Source organism: Pinus tabuliformis, chromosome X (assembly GCF_031772625.1).
Source record: "Pinus tabuliformis cultivar Carrire ecotype Pingquan chromosome X, CPIR1, whole genome shotgun sequence".
Lineage (NCBI taxonomy): Eukaryota > Viridiplantae > Streptophyta > Pinopsida > Pinales > Pinaceae > Pinus > Pinus tabuliformis.
In genome coordinates, this window is record NC_142308.1 from 590,542,169 (window position 1) to 590,556,880 (window position 14,712).

Consider the following 14,712-nt stretch of genomic DNA (forward strand, 5'->3'; position numbering starts at 1 on the left):
TCTAAGTTAGGATTGTAACTTTCCTTCTTGTTGACATGGTCTTATGAAACATCAATAAAATCTGTGACCTAATGCACCATAAAAGGATTACAAACAAAAACGAAATGTAGGATTCTTTTTTCATTAATTGTGACATTTCATATTCTCTGAGGTCATCTATGAAACCACTTGGCCTTCTACCATTAGTCCCGAGGCATTCTTGGCCTTCATAAGATTATCCCTGAGGATTTTTTTTCCTTCTACAACCAAACTGGGGCATTCTTGGACTTTGGACTATCAATCTAAGGCATTTTGGTCTTTTAGTAGATGGAATTAGGCTCAGAACTTGGGGCTTCATCCCTATTCTTGTAGAAATTAAAGCTTCTACCAATATATCTTAGCTTCATTAAAAATTGATTATTCTTAGCGACATATGATCTTCCTTTCATAGAAACTTTAAAAGTTCTTCAGCTAGGTTTAGAATTAGTTCTATAAACTCCCTTAATGGCTACTCTATAATGCATGTTTTGATTCAATGTTGATTTTTCAAGGATCTTCTAAATTGATAATTACTTCTTATTCTTTCTTAAGTTAATTTATAACACCTCCTCCCACATTTACCCATTTCTACAAGCTCTCCAGGGTAAACATGAGACAAGTGTTACTATGATATGACCCAACCTCAAAGTTTTGGTTATGGAAGTGGGGCTGAAAAAACAACAACCATATGACATCCCTCAGGGACCACAAACCACTTAGGAGGTTGCCAATCACTCCAGGTGACCAATCCCTGAACTGGAGCCTTTTTCACTGACCTAACTCCACAACCGCATCCTTGACACTGCCTCCATGTAGTTGGAACCCCATAAATGTTGAAAATAGCAACAAGAAATGTTAAAATAGCATCAAGAAAAATCCTAATTTAATTTTTCCTTGAATTAAATTAGGAATTAAATTGTAATTCTATTCTCCAATGATCTTCTAAACTGATAATTGCTTCTTATTCTTTCTTAAGTTAATTTATAACAACTCCTCCCACATTTACCCATTTCTACAAGCTCTCATTGGTAAACATGAGATGAGTGTTACTATGATATGACTCAACCTCAAAGTTCTAGTTATGGAAGTGGGGCTGAAAAACCAACAACCCTCTGACATCCCTCAGGGACCACAAACAACTTAGGAGGTTGCAAATCACTCCAAGTGATCAATCCTTGAACTAGAGCCTTTTTCACTGACCTAGCTCCATAACCGCACCCTTGACACTACCTCCACAGTAGTTGGAACCCCATAACTATTGAAAATAGCAACAAGAAATGTTAAAAATAACATCAAGAAAAATCCTAATTTAATTTGTCCTTGAATTAAATTAGGAATTAAATTGTGATTCTATGCTCATATCAACCTGTAACAATTAAATAAGTTAAGATGACTTAGTTGGCTCAGTAAATTCGAGTTGGGAGTCTATCTAGAGTCATGTAGAATGATCCCTAAATTTTAGGGGCCCAGGTTGAGTTCTTATTGAGTTGTAATTATTTAATTCAATTTAACTAAGTTAAATTCAGTTAAACTAGTTCTAATTGTTGGAGGAACTAGTGAGTGGTCAAGTGAATTAAATTGGATTTAATTCACATGCAGTGATCAATCAGATAACTGATAATTCACTCATAAATAACTCATGCATGTCAGTTCAGAGGAAGACCTAGTTGAGATTAGAGTTCATGTACAGTGTGTTATCAGTTCTAAAATCATTTAAATTAAATTGATGGTGCATGCAATCAAAGGAAGGCCTATGGATGGATTGCGCAGTTATGAGTGAGGAATTTCCCAATTAAATATGGACTAATTCCCAAGGGAACAACGCAAGGAAGTAGGAACTTGGAAAGAAGTAGATTTGGATAAGTATTGGCTTGAGATGGTTTGTGAAGTAGTGAGATAAAGTGTACATGTGCAGAGATTGTTCGGGTTGAAAAAGAATTATATTTTATTCTTAGATCTTATGATTAATGCAATATACAGATAACAAGGGTTTTTAGCGAAGGCTTTCCCTAGAAAATTATTATGTTTTGTGTGGTCGAAATTATTCCTTTTCTACTTCGTGATTTCATTGATCAATTGTGTTTTCGCTGATGAGTAGAGTAGATTCAAGTCAATTGTTTTAGTATATCACAATTTTCAGTTTGAATCTACAATAAAATTCTACATGGTATTGGAGCTAAAATAACTATAAAATAGGAGAATATGATTTTGTTGTGCAAGTGAAATCAAATTTGCAGTTTCATGCTTCAGAGCCAACAGGTTGTTGTTCTACAGTTTGAGACTTGAGTATGCCCTTGAGGGTGGCTCGAATTACATAGCTTGGAAGGACAGGATGGAGGAAGTGTTCGAAGACAACGGGCTGAAGGAATTCATAGACAACAATGTTCTGAAGCCTCTAACACCAGATGCTAAAGATCTGGCAGAGTGCAGAAAGTGTGTGGAAAAGGCGAGAAGGATTATCCTAGAAGGAGTTCGAGATCATATTGTCTCAAATCTCCACGGTAAAGAAAGTTCATTTGCAATGTGGAAGGCATTGACAAACTTGTTTCAAAACAACAGTGACCACTGGAAGCTGACACTGGAGGACAAGCTTAGAAAGATCAAGATGGAGAAGGGCGACTTAATTCTGAAGTACTTGACCATGTTCACCCAATGTCAGGATGAGCTTGGAAGTGTCGGTGTTACTGTTGCGGAAGACAATATGGTGAGCTTAACACTTCTAGGACTTCCCAAGAGCTGGCACAACTACCAAGACTCAGTTAATGGGAAGGAGAAGCTACCAGAGTGGGAGCATTTATGGTCCAACTTGGTGCAAGAAGAGATTCGGAAGAACACTAGAGATGGGACCTCATCCAAAGAAGTGGAAGAGGACTTTGCATTAGTCAGCAAGAAAATAAATCTAAGGGAAATAAGTCCCAAGGCAAGGAGGGTGGCAAGAATAAGGACTTGTCGAACATCACGTGTTTTCACTATCATGAGTTCGGGCACTATGCCACGAAATGCCCATAGAAGAAAGAAAGCAAGAAGGAGCCTTCAGTAGTAGTAGTAGGCGAAGCTCTAGCTTCACACTTTGAAATTGATTTCACTCTCATTGCATGCATGGAAATCACTGTAATAGGAAGCATGTAGTATCTCGACAACAATGCCTCTTTCCATATGACGAGGAATAGAGATCTCCTCGATGACTTGGAGGAGAAAGACCTCAAGATAACCATAGAGTTTGGAGATGATGGGAGGTATAGTGCGATCGACATCGATACCATTAATTTTCAGAGGGAGTATGGCTCCCCTCTCAGACTCACAGAAGTGATGTATGTTCCATGACTAAAGAATCATGTTTCCATCTTGGAAGACCATGGCTATGATGTGATTTTTATCAAAGGAAAGGTTTTCCTTAGACACATCGCCACGGGACAAGTGAAACAGATCAATGTGTGAGTTAAGAACCTATATGATCTTGACGTACAAAATGCATGTAAAGCCTTGAGGAGCAAGGCAAAGGTTAGAGACTTGGTGGTTGAGAGGGAGAATAAATTACCTCTCAACATGCAGCCTTAGATGCAACCTCAGAAGCAACCTCAACAAGTTGTGGAGCAACCACAATTGGAGAAGAAGAGAGGAGACCAAGTGGAGACATCCACTCAAGAAGAAACCTCTAGTAGAGGGAAACTTCTATCCAAGTGAGTAGAGGGATCTCATGCAATCATACCTCCATGTGAGAGGTGGGTTGATATTAAACCTTAGTCCAAGAGTTTTAAAAATTTGGGCAGGGTCCATTGAGGTGTGTTTGTCTCATGGATCATTACCTTGCTACGGGGGCCCATGGTATTCAGTAACCAAAGGATTAGTGTTAGGAAAATACTAAGGAGTTAAAAGCAATATTGATAGTAGAGTAGGAGGCTTAGGAAAAAAGTCAGCAGCAGCAAAAGTTTCATAGTAGACAGTTGCAAACACAATTAATTCAGTTGATTTGTTTGGATTCTTTTTGGTTGCAAATGTTGCAGTAGCAACAACAACAATGACAAGAGTTGCATGCATAACATTGCAAAGGTATTAGATCAGGATAGATTTGAATTATTTTCTTGTTGAGAGGGAGTGTTGAAAATAGAAACAAGCCTAAATGTTAAAAACAACATCAAGAAAAATCCTATTTTAATTTGTCCTTGAATTAAATTAGGAATTAAATTGTAATTATATTCTCGTCGCAACCTGTAATAGTTAACTAAGTTAAATTGACTTAGTTGGCTCAGTAAATTAAATTTGGGAGTCTATCTAGATTCATGTAGAGTGATCCCTAAATTTTAGGGGCCTAGGTTGAATTCTTATTGAGTTGTAATTATTTAATTCAGTTTAACTGAGTTAAATTCAGTTAAACTAGTTCTAACTGTTGGAGGAACTAGTGAGTGGTCAAGTGAATTAAATTGGATTAAATTCACATGCAATGATCAATTAGATAACTGATAATTCACTCATAAATAACTCATGCATGTCAATTTGGAGGAAGACCCAGTTGATATTAGAGTTCAGGGACAATGTACTATCAATTGTAAAATCATCTAAATTAAACCAATGGTGCATGCATTCAGAGGAAGGCCTATGGATGGATTGTGCAGTTATGAGTGAGAAATTTCCCAATTAAATATGGGCTAATTCCCAAGGGAAAAATGCAAGAAAGTAGGAGCTTGGCAGGCTGCATATTTGGCTAAGTATTGGCTTGAGATGGTTTGTGAAGAAGTGAGATAGATTGTTCTTGTGTATAGAATGTTCGGGTTGAAAAAGAATTGTATTTTCTTCTTATATCTTCTGATTAATGCAATATACAGATAGCAGGAGTTTTTAGCTAGGGCTTTCCCCAAAAAATTATTGTGTTAGGTGTGATTGAAATTCTTCCTTTTTTGCTTCATGATTTCATCGATCAATTTTTGTTTCCACTGATGAGTAGAGGAGATTCAAGTTAATTGTTTTAGCATATCACAATATGTAGTTTGAATCTAGAATAAAATTATAAAATAACTACACTCATAGGCTTACTTCCATGCAGCTATGACCTAAAATCCCCAGTTTAGTGACAGTGGTTTCGAAATCTGAGCTACTTTTTCAAGCTAGCCTCCATACCACTACCTGTAATATTTGAGAATCCTATCAAAGGTGATGACAATACTAATCATTCAAAACTCAAGCAAAAAATTGACCTAGACATGCCTATTCCATGATAGACATTTTGTCAAACGTATGGTAAACATGAAATCTATAGATCATGAATGCATATATCATCATAAAATGATAGTCTTCATCTGAGAATCACCAAGAAGGCTCTATGCCCTCTCTAACTAGCTGCAATAACACTTGTTAGCCCATGCATTCATCAACCATTCAATAAATTATCAAAACATGTCAAGAGCCATAGAAAAAATGCATCATATAATGAACATTTAACCAACAAATAGAAACTATGGTAAATCATCCATAATGTCAACATGATAACTGATACAATTGCCCCTAGATCCCAACAAGAAAAGAACTCCTATTAACATATGAAAATGCCAACCAAGTCAGGGACTTCCACATACCACCTGACCATAGATAGGGTTGAACCAAATCTCTCTTTCAACCAATCAACCTCGTGCCATATTCCAAGCATGAATGTGGGATCTGTTGTAGTGGCTACAACCACCCTCCAAAATTTTGCCTTGGCCTGTTTTGGAGCCTCCCTTCCAACCTTACACAACACTTTGTCTTTCTTTGTCGAGTACTCAAGCTTCAAGTGTTTTCCTCGCACAAAGGCAGCGTGTCAATCGCAGTTGATCCATTCCCCTCATAGGCTGCTCACCCAGACTTGTTCTAGCTACAGGATGAGCAACTTCCCCTTGAAAATTGCACATTTATGGAGGGAAACCAACCTTCCCTCTAGGAATTGCACAATCCCCTCTGAACAGCCTGCTGGGCTCCAAGATTGTGCAATCCTGCTAGCCAACCCTCCCAGCAAGATTTGTGCAAATTTTCCCAGCAGCAGGCTGTTCAGCCCAGGATTTGTGCAAATCTAGGCAGCAGTCAGCTGCTCTACCCAGAAATTGCGCAAATCTCTTGGGTAACTAGTTCATCACCCACCAGAAATGTGCATTTCTCTCCAGTAGTCAAGCAATCTCTTGCATGTGCAATTGAGTTGACGGGTTCCCTCCAGGACTGAGTAAAGCAATATTTCATGCATGGGTTGCTTCTCCCAAGGAAGCATGCAAAGGAATCCCTTGTTTCAGGGATCTATGTTTAGCAGTTGGAGGTTACATGCAAGGAGCAATTTCGAAACCTCCCACCAAGTGTCTCTTCCCCTAGATTCATGGAATGCACGTCACAACCTTGATGTTATCAAAACTAATCAACCGGATGCTACAGAGCTCATTCCTCACATCAACCTTGCAGCTCTGACATCCCACATCACATCTAGGAGTAGACGGCACATTCAACTCAACTTTTTTGGGGTGAGCCCGCTTCCCATGCCTTGCGCTGCATTTCTGTCACTTTTTGTGTTTTCTCTTATGGGAGTACTATTTACTTGATTTCTTTGAACGCTTTCTGTCGTTTGCATATATATTATCTTGTCTTAGCTCTGTTTCAATTTTCATTGCTATCTCATTGCTATCGCATGCATGAAACTTTTTTGCATAGATGTTTGCCCAACTGGCGAACAGCCTCACCCATATGCATGTTGATCTGTTTCCTAAATATTTCATTCATGTTTTGCATGGACTATTAATCACTTCTGTTATCACTTAGTGTCACCATGCATTCATTGACTTACTTGCTTTCAGTTGCCTATCGGCGAGTCGGGCCAACCTTGGCCATGACTCTACCTTCACCAAGGCTGCATTGCACAATCTAGGGAAGGAAGGCTCACCTTCCTCTCCATATTTTCACATTCCTGCCCAACACTAGCCTCCAAGACTGTTTTGCACACTTCTCGAGGACAGTGGATGCTTGGCCCAAGAAATTGTGCAAATTTGTCCTTGAGCCAACCTTAGTAGCTGGAATTGTGCATTGCACAATCCCAACAGTTAGTAGCCAAACTGGACTATGCATTGCACGGTTCCAACAGTCGGTCAATCTCCTAATAGCCAAGGCTATGCCTTGTGTAGTCTTGGCAGTCGGTCTCCCGACCGAAATTGCACAACCTTCATGATCATTCACCTAGGTATGTTGCAAGTCAGTTCTCATGTTCATTTTGGTTTTTGACTGACAGATTTCTTGCCATGAGTGTTTCCATGTCTCCAGGTATCGCAGGTGTTCATCTGCCTCTTAGCAGTACAGGTACAATGGTTTCCAAGAGAGCAAATACGAAGACATCATTCAGAGCACACTTGGGGATGCAGTCGATCAAGTGTCTATGGACTTGCCTACCCACAAAAAAATCATGTTGTTCGTAGACAAGGACATCAAGATATGATAGAATCAACATCACAACAAGCATCATCATGAACAATAGTTGAAGACAACATACCAAATGCAAGAGGAGGGTTGTGGACAACATGGAGGCAGAACAAGGTTGCAAGCTCAAGTAGATCCATTGATGATGAAAGAAACTTTGGAGACTTCGGCTATGAGGTGACGGTGCGACATGAAGATCGTGTGAAGATAGAGAATGGAACAAAGAAGGAGTTGCATGTGCTAAAGCAACAACTCAAGGAAGAACATGAAGCTGCACAGATAGACGAATGAGTTGCAGCAGGATCAGGAACAACAGTGGGCGCATCGTTCATTCACGGATGAAACTGTTCTCGTACAATTTAAAGATCCATCCCAATAGCTAACACTGAGCATACATGGTGAGTAGTTTTAGTGATCACATGCAAGGGATTCAGCAACATGCATGTCATTGTGGGCACGCATGCAATCCAACCCATTCAACACACTCACCAAGTCGAAGACAAGAAGCAAGTCCAACTGGTGCTGAACATGTACTTCAGCAAGTTTATGCGCATGATCACCAGCACACACTTGAAGATCAACACAGACATTATGCATCAGTGTGTTGCTGGTTCAGCTGCACCCAAGAAGACCATGTGCATATTAGCAGACAAGTTGGATGAAGGAGCCAAACCAATGCAATGGTTGCAATGGAGGCAAGAGTTTGCTTCAGCAAGATGTCACCATGAGGTGCATGCACACCATCACAGACGACCAAGCTTGGCATCAGCTCACCACCTTCACCATCACAAGCATGTCAAAGAGTTGATCTCATCACAGCGGACCAAGTGTTAGTGATGTCTTGTAGGGCTTGCTCAAGCCATGTTGTCTCACATGAGTACATGTGCATTGTAACATTGAGTCATGTCAAGTGTAAGTCAAGTGTCAATAGTTGGACGTAACAGTCATAGAGTAGGTGAAGAGTCATGAGGGTAGTTGAACTGTCACAAAGGGGAATGTCAAGGGTCACCCCACCCTTTGCTATAAATAGTCCCTCATAACTCATTGTATGGGCTTTTGGTCAGCCAAGCTTCTACTAAGACTATCTTGAAGAAGGCTTGGATATTATTGTAACGTGCCTTGGCTTCTCCACTACACAGAGCTAATACATCTCTTTGGAGGAGCAGGCGGATGTGGTTGTAATGTTCCATTGTTGGGGCTAGTAGGTTTACATGGTGTATTATATGATTGTGACTTACACTTCTGTAATAATAAGAGCCAACATATTTTCATGCATATGTTGTTATTGTAGTTGGACTATTTTGGTTGCTTTAATGATATATGTTGTTTAACTTACGTACTTGTATATGAACTGATTTGTATGAAATTATATGAATCTTGTGTTAATGTGTTGCATATGTTGTTAATGCTATCATTTTCCGTGTCGACTGCTCTGCTGGACATCAGATAGACCTTTCTCATGAACCTTGCTATATCAACTGTCACACTCATCTTAGACTGATCGTGAGTGTTTTTCGTGTTATCTTACCTTATTGTTGTGACTGTCGCATTTGAGTGGATTGCTCTACCGGAAGCTATGGATGTCCTTTGTGTGGTGTGTTCCTAGCTATGTTGGGACTAATTCCTTTCAACTTGGAACTCACCTTCACCTTCCTCTCCCTTCAAAGTGTTGGAACCTCTCGTACACATTCCTAGACTCTTTGCATCTGTCACACCCTTGCTACTGACAGAGTTATCTTACTTGCCTTTGTGTGACATCGCGGTCAAAGCATTACCTTACAACCCACTATTTGGACTCCTACACCAAATGGTCTGAGGTCTAATTGGGATTCTTACTGGGGAGAACCACTTGACATGTTGGCGGGTCCAACACCGTCAACATTTCTGGCACTAGAAGGAGGGCCTAATGACAAGTTGTGTCCTCTCATACAGTTTTGAACCTTTGCATATATTTCATGGAGTCTTGCACTCTTATTCCCCTGAGGTGTTTTTCAAATCGTGAAGATGTCTCCATCTTGGGGAAGCTTTTCGATCTCTTGTCCACTCAGACGTATGATGGTGAAGGCGAAGTGGCCTAGCTTGAGCACTTATATAACTTTCTTTTCATGATTTATGAGGAAGATGAGTTTTCTTACGAACAGGTTAGTTTGTTGCTTACATACACACTTCGTGAATCTCCATTTCGTTGGGTGCTCAGCTTACCAGCTGACACCGTGCACTCATTTAAGCACTTTTGTGATCTCATTGAAGACACGTTCTATCATTTTGATCTAGACTATATTGACCGGAAACTGTTACAGCAATGGAGGGCTCCGCATGAATCCGTTATTGATTTGTGGCAGCGCTTTCGTGACTTGTAGTTTCAAGCTTCGAAGAGCCAGATGAAATTTTCTTATCTTTGGGACCAGTTCGAGTATTGCCTTAAGAAATCTGCCTCACTCAACATTATTCATTGATGGAACTGCGCAATCTCCTGTGGGAGCAGGCACTGTCTCAACTAACTATCTGCCTCCCTCTCATTTAGCAGCTCCACCACTGCCCAGTGATGTTGAGGATCATGCTCACACACCTGTTCATCCTTCACACTCTCCCAACATCACTCCACTCTATTTTTGTGTAGATTTAGTTGTGAGTCCTTCGAGTTCTCATCTACATTCTTTTCTTCAACCTTCATCTTTGCACTCAAGTGTTCCTCTGGATGATGCTATCTTCTGTTCGTCCATTCTAAACTCTCCACTTGTTGTGAACGAGGAAAAACCCACTGATGGAGTTGATGTTTCACAACCAACGTGCACTATCATTCATGAAGAGTATGAGTGGGAGCTTGAACATCAACACTCGGTGAAGGATGACTCCCTTCTGTCTAAATCCCCTTCGTTCTTTCCCAACCTCTTTGATGAACCTGCCATCCATGTTTTTCCATGTGTATATTCATCCACAGATGCACCCATTGTTGATCACTCGCAAGACTCACTGGATGTTAGTCCATCATTCGACAATGGAAAGGATAAGTTACTCATTAAAAATCCACTTGATCCTTCATCCGTCTTTTCCAGAAACATAGAGGATGAGTTTGTTCGCTTTTCATCTACCCCTCTGTGTCATTCATCCAACCATGAGGATGTCAACCAACATCTTGAATTTTCTGATCTTGGTTGTCATGATATCTTCACCTCATCATTCGATCACGATGTTGATTCACTCATTGTTAATCTGTCTAAGCCACTGGTCTACGAAGATCCATCTATTAACGAAGTCGAAACCCCACAAACCATCGAGGCACTTCAGCCCGAGCTGATGGTTATGTCAAGCCCTCGCTGTCTTGAGGTTGTTTTCGCTTCCAATTAGGAAATTGTTCAAACACTCAGGGCTCCTCATCATGCATCTTTATGCACTCAAGATCAATCCAACACTCAGATTTTACTTCCTCCACTCGAACTACACGATCCCATTTCTCATGCATTGGAGGAGTCTTACATTGCAAGCACTCGTGCATGACGCAAGTTATCTTTGTTTCTTTCGTTTGCTTGCATGTCACAGTCAAGAGTGTGCTTATGATTCAAAGTTGCACGTAGTGTCACACAGCACCATGATAAGTCTGCGGACTACCGGTCATGCACATGAACTCACTTATGTCCCGTGGGCACTTTGAATCATGAAGTGTGGTTGTCTTCATTGTTATATCTTTCTTGCTTGCTGGTTCGCACAACTGGGTTGCTCGCAGACTAAGACTTCACCAACATGGGTCTACCAATGCACTGGTGGCTGCATTGGAAGTATCACTTCATGTGATCAGGCCCATGTACCGTTAGTGTAGGAGTATAAGTAGTGTTTGCTTTCAGTGGTTTTCTTGTATGCTTGTTTGCTTACATGCTTTGTTTACTTATTTGTTTGTTTACTTGTTTCTTTACTTGCTTCAATTTCATTTTTGCTTATGCTCTTGCTTTGCTTTATTTATTGTTAGTTCATTCACTTGTTTCATTCATAGGTTATTTTTGCATGAAACCATGTATGACTCTTGAAGCGAGCTGGGTAAAGTACAAGAGGGCTTGTATATATATCACTACTTGATTATCTGTCATCTTGCCTCTGTATGTTGAGATTGTTACTTTTAGTCCATGATATGTCAAAGGAAAATACATATTGTTCGAAGTGAACCTTGGTGTAAATACAACGCTTGCACGCTAACCAGTGTCACCTTCTCTAGTTGATTGTTTTTGGGTTAACCCTTGTCAGCTTAGTCAAGTAGAGTAAGGTGAGGGGGAAAACCTTAATAGGCACGTCAGAGATATAATAAACTACTTATCTGCTGGAACAACCTCTTCTGCTCTAAATAAGTCGGGATCCCTCTTCCACCTCTTAAAAGAATAAGTGCAATGCATAGTGAAAATGAAAAAAAATCAAAAGTAAAAAAAAATCAAAATGAAAAATGAATACGATGAAAGAAGAGAAAGGCTTCCTATGCAAGGAGGTGATGCAAGTAACTTCGTCGGGGTACTGACAAGGCTCGCTAGCAACAGAGCGATGCTTGTGTTCCTATGTGACTCCACCGAGGTATTGTCTAGGCCTGCTCGCAATGGAGCAACACCAGAGATGAAACTACGACTCTAACGACTATACTGCTTGTGCACCTATATACCCCTCAACCCCAATCGAAACAATTGTGTTGCCTTGGCTTGGAATGTGTGTCAATCGAACAAGAGTCTGGCAAAAGCTACATCTTACAATCAAACTAGTGTGAATCCAATATGAGCTGAGAGCTGAACAATACTTTCGGAGGTGTTAGACTTTCCTTTCATGAACAAGGTCCATTCAAAGAGCTGGAGGTCTACCAATGTGTCACCAAGTGTTGTAGTAGCTACAACCACCCTCCAAAATTTTTCCTTAGCCTGTTTTGGAGCCTCCCTTCCAACCTTACGCAACACTTTTTCTTGCTTCATCAAGTACTCATGCTTCAAGTGTTTTCCTTGCACAAAGACAACCTGTCGATCACTGTTGATCCATTTCCCTCACAGGTTGCTCACCTGGACTTCGTGCAGCTGCAAGCTGAGCAGCTTCCCCTTGAAAATTGCGCATTTCTAGAAGGCAACCAGCCTTCCCTCCAGGAATTGCACAATCCTCTCTGAACAGCCTGCTGGGCTCTAGGATTGCGCAATCCTGCAAGCTAACCCTCCTAGTAGGATTTGTGAAAATTTTCCTAGCAGCAGGCTGTTCAGCCTAGGATTTGTGCAAATTTGGGCAGCAGTTAGCTGCTCTACCCAGAAATTGTACAAATCTCCTAGATGGCCAGCCCAGCTCCCAGTTAACTAGTTCCCTCCAGGACTGAGCAAAACAGTGTTGCATGCATGGGCTGCTTCTCCCAAGGCAGCATGAAAAGGCATCCCTGGTTTCAGGGATCTATGTTTAGCAGTTGGAGGTTACATGCAAAGAGCAATTTCGAAACCTCCCACCAAGTGTCGCTTCCCCTAGATTCGTGGCATGCATGTCACAACCTTGATGTTATCAAAAGTCATCAACCAGATGCTAAAGAGCTCATTCCTCACATCAACCTTGCAGCTCTAACACCCCACATCACATCTAGGAGCAGTCGACACATTCAGCTCAACTTTTTTGGGGTAAGCCCACTTCCCATGCTTTGTGCTGCATTTATGTCACTTTTTGTGTTTTCACTTGTGGGAGTACTATTTGCTTGATTTCTTTGAACACTTGTTGTCGTTTGCCTATATACTAGCTTGTCCAAGCTCTGTTTCAGTTTTTATTGTTGTCTCACTGTTGTCGCATGCATGAAACTGTTTTGCACGGATGTTCGTCCAATCGACAAACTACCTCACCCACATGCATGTTGATCTATTTGTTGAATCTTTATTTCATGTTTTGCATGCATTGTTAATCACTTATGATATCACTTAGTATCACCATGAATTCACTTACTTACTTGCTTTCAGTTGCCCTCGACGAGTTGGGCAACCTTGGCCCAAACTCTACCTTCACCAAGGCTACATTGCACAATCTAGGGAAGGGAGGCTTACCTTCCTCTCTAGATTTGCACATTCTTTCCCAACACTAGCCTCCAAGATTATTTTGCACATTTCTGGAGGATAGTGTCTGCTTGGCCCAAGAAATTGAGCAAATCTGTCCCTGAACCAACAGTCCTTCCCAGCTAGAATTGCACATTGCGCAATCTCAACAGTCAACAGCTAGACTGGACTATGCATTGCATGGTTCCAGTAGTCAGTTAGTCTCCCAGTAGCCCAGACTATTCCTTGTGTAGTCTTGGCAGTCGGTCTCCTGACCTCCCCACCGAAATTGTGCAACCTTCATGATCATTCACCCAGGTATGTTGCAAGTCAGTTCTCATGTTCATTTTGGTTTTCGACTGAAAGATTTCTTGCCTTGAGTGTTTCCATGTCTCCAAGTATGGCAGGTGTCCATTTGCCTCTCAACAATACAGGTACAATGGTTTCCAGGAGAGTGGAGATGAAGACACCATTCAGAGCACACTTGGGGATGTAGTCGTGTGGTGAAGTAAAATTATAAGTGCGGACACAAACAAATTCATCTAGCCCGATAATGGGTCTAGCCACAACTGATACATTCTCTGGAAGATTTCCTTAGGTTAGAACCAATTAAGAGGGCCTACCTCTTAGTACGCTTATCTCGTTTGATGATGTCCTTGCTTGCTCGCTCCAACTATCTCTCACTTCCTTCTTCAAACACCTGAAATAAGTAAACAACAAAAAACAACAATCGTGATAATAGACAAATTGTAATTCAACCTACTTAACAAGTCAAGAAACATTAAACCATGAACATGTAAGGTGACAAATCATGTAGGAAATCAATCGATAGTTGCATATATATTGAATCAAGAAAAGATTACAACCATTGTCTTGACGTTGCCATTCTCCTCTGACAAAACCAGGTTCCCACACACTTCTGTTAGCATTCCATGATGGCCTCAACAATAGTAGTTTTAAGGATCTTCCCTTTAGACTTCACACTAAACTAAATTCACACTTCTCCCTCACACAACTAGAGAGCTACAACTATGAATAGCTTGTTGTTTACTCCAAACTTAATTAGCACTAGCACACCAATATTAACACTAGCTTGTGCTTGGGAAAAAGGGAGGTTTATATAGGATGAATGGATGGGAGATGGATCCGCTTCTCATGGTAGAAGGTCTTACCTCTTGAGGTAGTTCCATTGTTATAGGGGAAAGGAGCCCAAACTGACATCCTCGACCTTATACGGCCAAACCATTTACCAGACTTC